We start from the raw sequence: 12,846 nt of genomic DNA, 5'->3' as shown, positions 1-12,846 counted from the left end.
GTAGTGCAGCGGTTGCGAGCAGTGACAGTAACCTGTGTACTTCTTTATCCGGGTTCCAGGAGGAAGTGACGTGTATAGCGCGCGACCGGTGCTTTACTCGCTTCCCGGAAGCTAGACGTACTGCGGGACTGGTTTGTTGTGCCAAGAAGAGAGATCTCCAAAAAAACCACCCAGGAGCTGTCTCCGATGTAATAGCATTAGAGTTTCTTTATTTCAAGCTTGGGCTCTCCTCCAAATCAACCCTACAGCAGGACAGGAAGGGAAGGCGGAGCAGCCCTGAACCCTCAGTAGGACAAGTTTTTGTAGGAAAATAGGAGCGAGGGAGGAGGGGTTGTCCAGTCTGGTATCTAATAGATAGAATGACTATAAGCCAGTAAGTGGGTGCTCAGAAGCAAGACCGCATTTGATCACAAACAGTTTGGAAGTACATCTGAAACAATCAGACTAATCTTTGATTAACTGTTGCTAGGAAATAGCTAGGGAGTAACTCTGGCCAAGGACAAGCCATGGGTCCTTTCTGGTTTATTAGCTTAGCTTGGGTTCTGCTGCAGGTCAAGTTCTCAGGCTTTATTTCTTTTCTTTAAGATGGAGGCCGGTCCCAAGATGGAGTAGGTTTGGCCTCTCCAATTCAGTCTTGAATTCAGAAGTCCTGACGCTTTTTGAACGTTCTAGAGGGACTAGAGGCATGGCTTGAAGTTCCGCCTAAGATCTGAAAGACAAGAAAAAGTTTTGAGAGGAACACAGGATGTAAGCAGAATGTGCTAGTAATTTGTAGTATGTCTGAAAGAAACACTAAGAGGAGCTAGATGGTCTTGAAGAGATGGATGTTACAGTGTCCAGATGTCATGTCTTTTGTTTGTTTTGATTTTCTGGCTGTTCTGGAACTAGTTCACTAGACCCTGCTGGCCTCGAACTCAAAGAGATCCGCCTGTTTCTGCCTTCCCAGTGTTTCAAGGCATGGGCCACCCCTGCCTGGCTCCAGGGTGTCATGTTTTTAAAAAAATGAAAAACTAATGGCTATAAGCCAGAATTGTAAAGGGAAATCCTTCCATCTTATTAGTTAAAATAGTTAAACTTCTTTGGTATAAATTTAAGATTCATATTCAGCTGTAAGAAACAAAGGAGCCTGTTGGTTCTTTATCCTGGTTTTCCCTCCTGCAACATCTCATAAAGCTGCAGTGCATTTTCCCTCTTAGAACCACACAATTTTTAATCCACCTTCTGAAATCTCAGCTATCACTAATCCACATACCAAAAGAGTTGTGAACGTGCATGCATGCCTATGAGTGTGTGTGTGTGTCCACTAATCACAAGGAGGCTGAGGTGTGGTGTGTTATTGGAACTGGAGATTTATCTATCCAGGTTTTGTTAGTATTATTCCTGACAGGATCCCATAATATGAATTTATACTTGTTTCATCATTTAGTCGCTGGGTGGTGGGGGTGGGTGGGATTAAAGTCATGTGCCACCTCCACCTTGTTCACTGTAAATCTGAATTTAGAAAACAACTTACAGAGATCCACTTGCCTCTGCTGTGACTAAAGGCATGATCTACCATTGCCCTCCTCAAATATTTTATCTCTAAAACACACTAGCTCCTAAGAGATTTAGAAAACAAAGTTTGAACTGAAGTAACTCTTTGAATTTACTTGAAATATTTTAAATCTCTTAAATGTGTATTTAACAAAAATATCTGAAGTGGGAATTTCTGGTTTCTTTGGAGACTCAGTTGTGTCATGTGATGTTTTTCTGGAAACTGTCTTATGAGAGGATGTTTTATGCTGAAGCAAAAACATGGGAAGGTGTTTTGCTGAGAACAGACAGGTGGTGTTTTTCTGGAAGCAGCCTGGAAAAAGGAGGGCCTGTGATGTTTTGCTAGATCAGATGCTTGAGAAAACACATGATGTTTGGAAAGGGTATAAACATAACCCAACAGACAATGGATGATACTGTATGGTATTGGTTCACCTTGCCATTCTTTGCTGGTATTCATTTGTCGGGACTATATAAAAACTTCTGGTGGTGTTCGATCAGCTTCCTGCCTCTTCTGCGGACTTGGGCCAATTGGCAGAACCTCGTTGTTTCTTCTGGATCAAACTGCTGTTGCTGGTCCATAAACGGTGTGTGGGAGTGGGTAGAGCTGCCCCTGCTCATTCATATGAACTGCACTGCAGATATCCTGACCATGCAGACTGGATTCACTCCAAGGAACTATTTCTAGACAGTCCTACATCGACGCAGGAGAGATCTCCTGTTTAAGTCTACTCTTTACCAGTTCTGATGATGTCCACAGCTTGTCTTCCCCTGTGGAAACAAAGACAAATCCTCTTCCCCAAAGTAACACATAACCTGGTTTCCATTCTGAGGTCAACACATCTTTAAAATATACAGCCTGATTTAATTCAGCAGTTTTTTTCCAAGGATTTAATGTTTCTCTGCAGCAGTTGTTCCTTTCTCATTAGCATTTTAAAAATTAAATAAAACACTATGTAATCTATCTAGGGGGTCTTTATTACCCCTTTCTCTTTATTAAGCATATCTTTTAAAGTATAATTAGATCTTTTTATAATTGCTTGTCCTGTAGGAGTGTGTGGTATACCAGTTGTATTAGTTAGGGTTTTACTGCTGTGAACAGACACCATGACCAAGGCAGTTCTTACAAAGGACAACATTTAATTGGAGCTGGCTTACAGGTTCCAAGGTTCAGTCCATTATCACCAAGGTGGGAACATGGCATAATCCAGGCAGGCATGGTGCAGGAGGAGCTGAGAGTTCTGCATCTTCATCTGAAAGCTACTAGCAGAATACTGGCTTCTAGGCAGCAAGGCTGAGGGTCTTAAAGCCCACGCCCACAGTGACACACCTACTCCAACAGGGCCACACCTTCCAATAGTGCCATTTTCTGGGCCAAGCATATACAAACTATAACACCTATAATATGCTTTATGTTGTAATATGCAAGAAACTTTCATTTTACTAAAGACTATGCTGGAACATTGTCAGTCTTAATTTATACAGATATCCCCATAATAGCCATAACTTCTAATAAATATATAATTACAGAATCAGGCCTTTCAGAACTTAAAGGCAATTGCCCATTGAAATCCTAAATATTTTTGGTATGGTACACATATTTTAATTTCCAAACTCCGCAAAATGAAACATATCCATTTGTCAAATTTCTTTTTTTGGGGGGGTACCTTTTTGGGTTACTTCCTGTAAGTAATAGAGTTTGGTTATATGAAGAACAAGTAAGACATTTCCTTATAATTTCCTTGGCTTGTTGCCAAGTGATAGAAAAATCTGTCTTCAAATATTTGCTGTTAACATGGCATTTCTTATGAGATCTGAGCTTCTAGCACATTTCTTATGAAGAGCTGATAAGTTTCATCCTTACCTTGTGCCAGAGGGTCTGGTACACTCATGGGACCTGATACGTCTTATGTTCAGTGGATGGTTTCTATTTCTGATTACTTGTTGTAGTTGAATAAATAGTGAAGTTAATTTTGAACCATCTTGGATAAATTCACTGTTTTCAGTGTGTAAAAGAACTCTTTTTGTATATTGAGTCAGTAACTATATTAAGAGATTCAGGAAAATCTAGTAATAAGAAGAATGGCACAGAGTGGGCTGGTGAGATGGCTCAGCGGGTAAGAGCATTGACTGCTCTTCTGAAGGTACTGAGTTCAAATCCCAGCAACTACATAGTTTCTCACAACCATCTGTAATGAGAACTGATGCCCTCTTTTGGTGCATCTGAAGATAGCTACAGTGTACTTATGTATAATAATAAATAAAAAAATCTTAAAAAAAAAAAGAATGGCATACAGCTTTAAGGCACTTTACTTGTTTTTCCTGACTTATAACCTGCCTTTCCTGATTCATTTGCATCAATATAGAATGTAGGGGGCTCCAGAAATTGGTGTTTTTTTACTATGTAAGGGAGAATCTAATTAGTTCTTTTTATAAACTATTTATAAATATTTGCTGTTAATCTCTCCCCAGAAAAAAATTACTGCAAGCTCTTTGCCAGTATTCATTTTCTGCCCATAATGAGGCAATTTCAGCATTAGTAAACGGTACCACAATTTTTGCTGGGTCTATTTCTGCTAATTGACAAAGAATTGCTGGTGAACCCGAGATTATTTTATTTACTAAAAAACCCTGTTTCTAGTTGTGGTGTGGCTCAGCCCTTAGCACACACCTTTAATCCCTCTGGCTAGAATACAGACATGCCCTTAGTACACACTTTTAATCCCAAACAATGAAGGTAAAGTTAGTTTGTAGAAGGAAACTCCCATGTTTGAATGTGATGTCTAATTGAGTGGCCAGAATGAGACAGATAATGAGAAGGAGATAGAAGATTAGAACATATTGCCAAGTAGAGAATTAAGTAAAGGCAGAGAGAAAGAAGCTAGACTGAATCAGTTAGTGTGGAGAGGAATTTGAGCCAGAACAGCCAAATTGAAGTAGCTATCAAAAATTCAGAAAGAACTAGAAAGGGTGAGCTTATTCAACAGTACAATCTCAGAGTCTGAAAATCATTCTAGGCCTAGATTAGATTTTATAGAAGTCTGGAAGGTTCCAGGACTGGGCCTATGTTAGCAGACTGAAGCAGTAAGCTTCAGACACAACAACTGCAACAAATACAGAGAATAAGATACATTTTCAACAAAGTCTCATTTTTCCTTTCAGAGTCAATTCAGAAATCTTTTCTACATAGGTCTTTAATTTTTTACTGTCTGTGTGCTAAAAATATTCACTCTAAAAAATTATCTTATTTCTGTAAAACCTCCTGTGGGAGAATGAGCAGAGGGCAAAAACCCAAAATACAATACAGCATTGGATCCAAACAATCTACATGTGCATCCTGTAGTTTCTGTTCTACAAAAGCCAATTCTTTCTCACCCCCAGCTAATAATTTTCTTGGATTATTTAAGTCCTTATCTCCTTGTAAGGTTTGAAATAAATTACTTATTTATTACTTATTTATTACTTATTTATATCATAGCCAGTTAACATCTCCCAGAAATTTTTGAAAATCATTAAGAGTTTATAATTGAACTCTCTTGATTTGTACTTTCTTGTTTTTAGGGTTTTTTGTTTTGTTTTTTGTTTTTTCGAGACAGGGTTTCTCTGTATAGCCCTGGCTGTCCTGGAACTCACTCTGTAGACCAGGCTGTCCTGGAACTCAGAAATCCGCCTGCCTCTGCCTCCCAAGTGCTGGGATTAAAGGCGTGCGCCACCACCACCTGGCAATTTGTACTTTCTGTAGTTAGGTTTTCTGTAGACCTATTTTATATCCTAGATAATTAACATAATCTCCTCTTTGTATTTTTTCAAGAGCAATTTGTAATCCCCAGCAAGGCAAAATTCTCCTTACTTCAGTAAACATTTTTTAAGGTATCTTCATCTGAATCAGTCAGTAAGGTATCATCCATATAAAGATAAAATTTAGATTGAGGAAACTATTTATGAATTATTTCTAATGGCTCTTGTACAAAATATTGACACATGTATGGATGTTTAACATTCCTTGTGATAAGACTTTTCAATAATATCCCTTTATTGGACAAATAAAATTTTAAGTAGGTACTGAGAAAGTAAACCTTCCCCTATCATACTCATGCAAAGGGATTGTGAAAAAAGTAATCTTTTAAATCAATTACTATCATAGATCTTGTCTTAGGTAACAAAGAAGGCAATAGGATTCTAGGCTATAAACAGCCAATTGGCTGGATCATCTTATTTATGACTCTTAAATCTGTTAACATCCTCCATTTTCCTGATTTCTTTTTATAACAAGCACAGAAGAATTCCAAGGGCTGGTAGACTCTTTAATGTGTTGTGCATCTGGTTGATCCTGTACCAGCTGTTCTAGCACCTATGTACTGGCTAGTTTTGTGTGTCAACTTGACACAGGCTGGAGTTATCACAGAAGGGAGCTTCAGTTGGAGAAGTTCCTCCATGAGGTCCAGCTGTGGGGCATTTTCTCAATTAGTGATCAAGGGGGTAGGGCCCCTTGTGGGTGGTACCATCCCTGGGCTGGAGGTCTTGGGCTCTATAAGAGAGCAGGCTGAGTAAGCCAGGAGAAGCAAGCCAGTAAAGAACACCTCTCTCCATGGCCTCTGCATCAGCTCCTGCTTCCTGACTTGTTTGAGTTCCAGTCCTGACTTCTTTTGGTGATGAACAGCCATGTGGAAGTAAGCCAAATAAACCATTTCCTCTCCAACTTGCTTCTTGGTCATGATGTTGTGCAGGAATAGAAACCCTGACTAATACATACCTATAATTTTTCTTTTGTCATAGACCATTGATCCACCCATATAGGCTTATCAGTTAGCCATTTTAAAAGTCGGGTACTTGGTACCTTTGGAAAACTAGCACATGTTGTGTCCTGCTTGTGGACAACCTGGACTTTCTGTGACTGTTCTTCATAATACCTTTTAATATTTTTCTCAGAAACCATTATTTTGTATTTTGTTTCTGTGGTTGGAGGAATGTTAATCTGTGTTTTCCATTACAACAAATCACATCCCCATAAATTCATGGCTGTATTAGCCACAATGGTTTTAATCTTCCTCTTTGTCCTTCTGGTCCTATATACTCAACCCATGTTGCATTTTGTTTCACCTGAGTTAAAGTTTTAATCCCTAGAAACTGAATATTTACTTCCTGGAGAGGCCAATATGGATGCCAAAATTTTGGTGAGATTATGGTTACATCTGCTCCTGTGCTTATGAAATCTTCAATTTCAATGCCATTTATTTGTATTTTTTACTTTGGTCTCTGATCAGTATAGCAGTTTGCCAAAAGTACTTATTTTCTGGTCTCGCCTAAAGTTTTGTTTTATGTGCTGAAGCTGTTCTGATCTTGAGTACATTCAGAGCAGTGTTGGTTTTAACAATAGGACTTAAATCTTTTAATTGATTTGTAGATAAGTTTCTTTGATACTGAAAGGAAATGGTTTAATCAAAATTGATATCAGGGACTGAAGGGCTCCCCTAGGGCTTTTCCTAAAGGCAAAGGCTTACCTTTCCTGTCCCTTGTTAATCTGCATTCATTAGTTCACTGCCAACCTTTGTCATACCTTGTACATACTCCAGAAGGTTGCGGCCTTCTTTTTGGATTATCTCTAGAAAAAACATTGTTTCTAGAAATGCCTTGCCTACAATCTCTTTTCAAAAGACCTTGCTTACCATGATTAAAACATTTTGACATATTGATTTTTCTCAATCCTAACAGACCAAGTTCCTGCTATATCAGAAATGATGTAATGTCTATAATACCAAGGTCACACAATACAGTGAGAATAGCAGTCACCTCATTACCAAGACCTAAAAATGCTTCCAATCACTGCTAAGTCTCATGCTAGCATGATGTCAGGTGATTGAAAATGGCTGTCTATTGTGGACATCTGCTTTGTTTATATTTTGAAGTGACTTCAGGGGAAACTGACCATGAACCAAACAGAGCACTTCAATGTGTAAACAGTCAACTCGCTATTCGGTTCAACAACTGGTGGATATTTTACAGAATTCTGAGTCTGATGAGGGAGAATTTAGCAAGGATTATCTTTCTCTTCCTGATTCAAGTGATGATTATGTTGAAGAAGCATTGAGTGACGTGAAAATGGTGATTCTGAAAATAAAAGACAAAGTGTTGGAAGGAGACATGCTTGTGCCTCTCAACCAAGTGATAGGGGAGATGCTGGTGTGAATGATGAAGTTGGACTAGGAACTTTGTGGCACCAAGTGGGGATCTAAGCATCAGTGATGATGATAAAGGATCACTGAGCATTCCAGGTTGCATCCTTGAAGAAAGCACGAAAATAGATGTTCTCTCCTTGTTTATCAGGGATCTCTTCTGGCAGAATTTGACAGAAAAGACAAGTTTTTACATGCTCATCAAATGCATGCAGAAAAGCCAAACTACTATTATTCCAAGAACTTAAAGGATGCTTCTGTTGATGAGATGAAAGTGTTTGTTGGGCTCAGGCTATACCTGGAGTACTTGTGTATAAAACCAAACCATCAGGATTACTGGTCACATGAGGGCTCTGACTTTCTTGCATGTGATGTGAGCAGGATGTTGGATATTGGTGTTAGGAGCAAGGCAGACCTATCTTCTACAATCTCCAAGTTCCACCTAAGTCTAACCACTGTTATGCAGGTCATGAAGAGAGTTCTAGAGGATCTACTTTTTTCTTTTTCAAAATATTGCCCAGGAGTCCATGTAGGGGCTCAGGAGGTCTTGTAGAGTTAAAACTTTTAGAAATTACTTACATCAGAGTAGCATTATAAATGTTGAGATCTAATATCAGTCATATTCCTAACCTATTCATCTATCTGATCTATGCTGATCTTGCCTTTAAAGGTCTGATTCTCCCTTTTGCATTCTGAATTAGCATTTTCAAAAGCCAAAGTTTCAATGAGTATTTTTCTTATGTCTGAATCTGATAGTTCTATTCAGTATTTGCAAAAATATCAATGAAGGCTTCTTTTGAGCCTTGTATATGACTCAGACCCCTTTTCTGATTTTTTAACTGTCCCAAGCATTTAAATCTGATAAACCACATAGCACCAAGGTGTGAACATCAAATTCAAATTACCATTGTAACTCAGCACATTGACTTTCACTTATCAACTGGTTGTGGGAAATATCTCTAGCCCTATTTTTTTGTTCTATCGCCCTGGCTTCCTCTTTCCACCATTTTTGCCATTATGAATGAGGACCAGCTTCCAATATTGCTGTTGCCAAATCTTTCTATAATTGGGGGGTAATTCTGTTCTGAGTTGTCCATGAATTTAATATCTGCTTCACATAAGGTAAATGCATACCATATAAAATCATTGCTTCATTGAATCTCATCAAATCTGTGTCTACAGGATTCCATTTAACTTCTTCATAACCTTGGGGGTATCTAACATCTGCTGGTAAGTCTTGTATAGTAATTGGGTAAACTAAAGTTGGCTAGCCAACCTTAGGTTGTATCTCTCCAGTTTCTTCATACAGTGGTTCTGTAGGTTCTTGCCTAAATTCCTGTCTGTCTGAATATTTTTCTTATTTTCATTCATTTATAAGTCCTGTAAGGCTTGGATCGTATCAATCCTCTTTTCATGTTTGGCATAAAAACACTATGGCTATTAATAAAATATGAATTACCAGACTGATAGTAATTAGAGTTGGTATTATGTCAATCCCAAGTCACTTGTCCTTTTATTTCTCCTATTTTCAAGCCATCTAAAGTAGAACTACGCAGGATCCTAATGCCCTCTCTCATGATATTTCCCTTTCTAAACATGGGAAATATTGTGCTTTTACTATTACTTAACTCTTTCTTTGAGGACTTCCCAGGAGACTTACTAAATCTGATGGCTTCCACAGCTCTCGTGGTTTCTGTCAGCGTGGTTGTGCTATATATTGGAGTGCCAAATGTTTTGTTTTGTGTAACACAATCTTAATCCTTTAATTTTACCAATGAAGACCAGGAGCTAGATGCTGGCATGGAAGCTTGCTAGCTCAGAGAGGCAGAGAAAACACCCAGCTGACCTTCCTCCTCAGCCAATGTCCCACCAGGAATCTCATGCTATCTCAGAATCCTCCTTCAAACTCAATGTCCCTTTCCTTCTACTTCCTCTATCCATCTTCCTGACTCCCTCTTACTCTCTATGGTTTTTTTTCTTAATAATCCTATGTTCACTTCCTTCCAACTAGTTGCCTGTTCTGCCTTTTGACCTATGGTTGACTTTATTTAATCATGTTCACAATATTCAAACAGAAAGCTCTTGGATTAAAGGTGTGTGCTAAGGCTGAGCCACACAACTAAAAAAGGTTTTTCCAGTAAATAACACAATCTCTGGGTTCAGTGCTATCAAATATCCTGCATCAAAATATAGAACCTTCCAGCAGCCTCTTAGAGCCAAAGAAAGAAACAGAAAAGCAAGACTTAGCTCTTCATTTTGCTATGGAGATCATCAACAGATGGAAGAGATATGGGTTGAAGTTAAGTCTTTGTTGCAGTGCATGAATGCAGATGCATGATGGTGCTACTGCAGTTCAGCTGAGTTAAGATGTTTAGGAGTTGTCTCCCTCCTTCCACATGGATCCTGAGATTGAACTCAAGTTGGTAACAGATACATTTACCCTCTCAGCTATCTGGATGACCCATGTTTTGATTTTATACTGATGACACCTGATCTGAGAAATATAAAGAAAACTGATAATATAGAGGGCACATATTAAAAGAACTATTTAAAAGTACACTTCCGAGCTGGAGAGATGGCTCAGCGGTTAAGAGCTCTCCTGAAGGTCCTGAGTTCAAATCCCAGCAACCACATGATGGCTCACAACCATCCATAATGAGATCTGATGCTCTCTTCTGGAGTGTCTGAAGACAGCTACAGTGTATTTACATATAATAAAAAAATAAATAAATCTTTTTAAAAAAAAAAGTACACTTCCAGTCATGCTTGTGTCTACTCATTTCCTCAGAGCCTGAGGAAATTATGTCTAGAAATTAGAAATGTATATCTAATCATGTCAATCTAGGTTGAAATTTTAATCTCATTACTTTCTGTAAAAAGAAATTACCATTTATCCTGACCTCTAAGGATTTTGTTCTGTTCTTTTGAGACAGGGCCTCAATAGGTAACCCCTGTCTGGCCTTGAACTCAGACATATGCCTACACTGCCTGTAACACAGCAGTCCACTGAGGCAGCCCTTTCCAATATGACACTAAGATGTTCTACAACACACTTGATAGCCAGACAGAGAAAGCGGTGTGGATGCATCATGCTGTTTTCCCTGTCTTCTGGCCGTTTAAGGGATGGCAAAGGCAGTCTGTCAGCACCAATGAATTCAACTCTTTATGCCTTTCATTGTGATGTCATCTCACCCAGTGCCCGCCTTCTGTCCTGCTTTGGGATTGTGTCCCCATTACTCTTGTCATTTGTAGCATCCACTCCTCCCTGAGGCCCCAGACTCTTCCCCTCTAGGATCTTAACTATTGCTCCTCCCACCCGGTCTTGGTTGTGGCATTTTTTTTTTAAAAAGAACAAAAGTACACACAATGAGGAGTGTGGGGTCTGTGGTAATGGGGGTGTCTGTTGTGAACAAAAACTTCTGAACTACTAGGGGCCCCTAGTTTTATCTTACTTTGGAGACTTTGATTTTATACTCAATCTTTTCTGGTTAATTCCTAATTGTTCTTCCAAACCCATCTGGGCTACCACATGGTGTTTAACTTACCCACTGAAGTTTATATCTGCTTCCTGCAAGGCTCACAAAATCCTTGAAAAGCTTAGTCTATGTCCTCAGTTCAGGCTCCAAACAGGACATTTAGGTATTTTCATTAACATTTAACAAACATTAGTAAAACTTGGTTAGTAGGATCAATAACTAGAAACATCAGAGGGACTTTGAAGTGCCATGAGCTAACCAATAAATTCCAGAGCTGGAATAAAGCAGCTCTGTGACATCTATGCTCTTTAAAATGACACCAGTGGCCAGGCATGGTGGCACACTCCTTTAATCCCACCACTCAGGAGTCAGAGGGAGGTGGATCTCTGTGAGTTCAAGCTCAGCCTCATCTATATAGTGAGTTCCAGGACAGGCTATAGCTATGTATGGTGAATCTCTGTCTCAAAAAAGAACCAATCTGGCTGTCAATCAATCTTGAACCAATCTTGGCACTGTCAATGCAGAGTGCTGCACCACTGTAGCATGAACATACCACCACAGTAGCTTTTATTTAGTCTGTTTTATCCAGGTGCCAAACCTAAGTTCCAAGGTAAATTGTATTTGTATGTGGCTGTGTTTGTCTACTAGTCCAATGTTGTTTTTAATATATTGAGAAACAGCCATTTTTACTTCTAAATGGAATTAATGATTATAAGGGAAGGATAATAGAGTCATAGTACAGAGACTTTGTGAGACCCAGAACAATCACTATGGAAAGCAGGGATGTCTGTCCCTGTTTCTTACCACAGCTACCAGGGTTAAACACCTGCAAATTTTAATGTCTGGTCCCATCCTACTTTCTTTGGCCTTACCAAGGAACATCCATTGTATTATAGAAAACCCAAGTCTTCAATGGGACTTAAAGTGTAATGTGTGTTTACTGGAGGGAAAAGGGGGTGAAAACACTCCAAAAGTAACAAAAGGAAAAACACCCTAATACCCATGGAAGGAGTTGCAGAGACAAAGTGTAGAGCAGAGACTGAAGGAAGGACAATCCAGAGACTGCTCCACTTGGGGATCCTTTTCATATTCAATCATCAAATCCAGACACTACTGTGGATGCCAGCATGTGCTGGCTGACAGGAGCTGTCTCCTGAGAGGCTCTGCCAGTGCCCAACTAATACAGAAGTAGAGGCTACAGCCATCCATTGGATTGAACACAGGGTCCCCAATGAAGGAGCTAGAGAAAGGACTCAAGGAGCTGAAGGGTTTGCAGCACCTTAGGAGGAACAACAACATGAACTAACTAGTACCCTCAGAGCTCCCAGGGACTAAACCACCAACCAAAGAGCACACATGGTGGGACTAATGGCTCCAGCTGCATATTTAGCAGAGGATGGCCTAATCAGTCATCAATGGGAGGAGAGCCCCTTGGTCCTGTGAAGGCTCTATGCCCCAGTGTAGGGGAATGTCAGGGCCAGGAAGTGGGAGAGGGAGGGTTGGTGAGCAGGGGCAGGAGGGAGAGAATAGGAGTTTTTTTCGGAGGGGAAACCAGGAAAGGGGAGAACATTCGAAATGTAAATAAAGAAAATATCTAATAAAAAAAATCAATATGGGGCCGGACAGTGGTGGCACACGCCTTTAATCCCAGCACTTGGGAGGCA

At 39.6% G+C, this 12,846-nt stretch overlaps 1 long non-coding RNA gene across 1 annotated transcript; it reads left to right on the top strand.

The window, feature by feature from the left end:
- Nucleotides 1-33: 33 nt before the first annotated feature.
- On the top strand, nt 34-1,397 carry LOC116072625. Its single transcript, XR_004111527.1, has 2 exons — nt 34-188; nt 586-1,397. It is a non-coding gene; the product is annotated as an uncharacterized LOC116072625 (long non-coding RNA).
- The last annotated feature ends 11,449 nt before the right edge of the window (nt 1,398-12,846 follow it).

This window comes from Mastomys coucha, unplaced genomic scaffold (genome assembly GCF_008632895.1).
Source record: "Mastomys coucha isolate ucsf_1 unplaced genomic scaffold, UCSF_Mcou_1 pScaffold23, whole genome shotgun sequence".
In the NCBI taxonomy this organism is placed as follows: Eukaryota; Metazoa; Chordata; class Mammalia; order Rodentia; family Muridae; genus Mastomys; species Mastomys coucha.
Note: the sequence above shows the minus strand (reverse complement) of the source record. Positions and strands in the feature narration are given on the sequence as shown.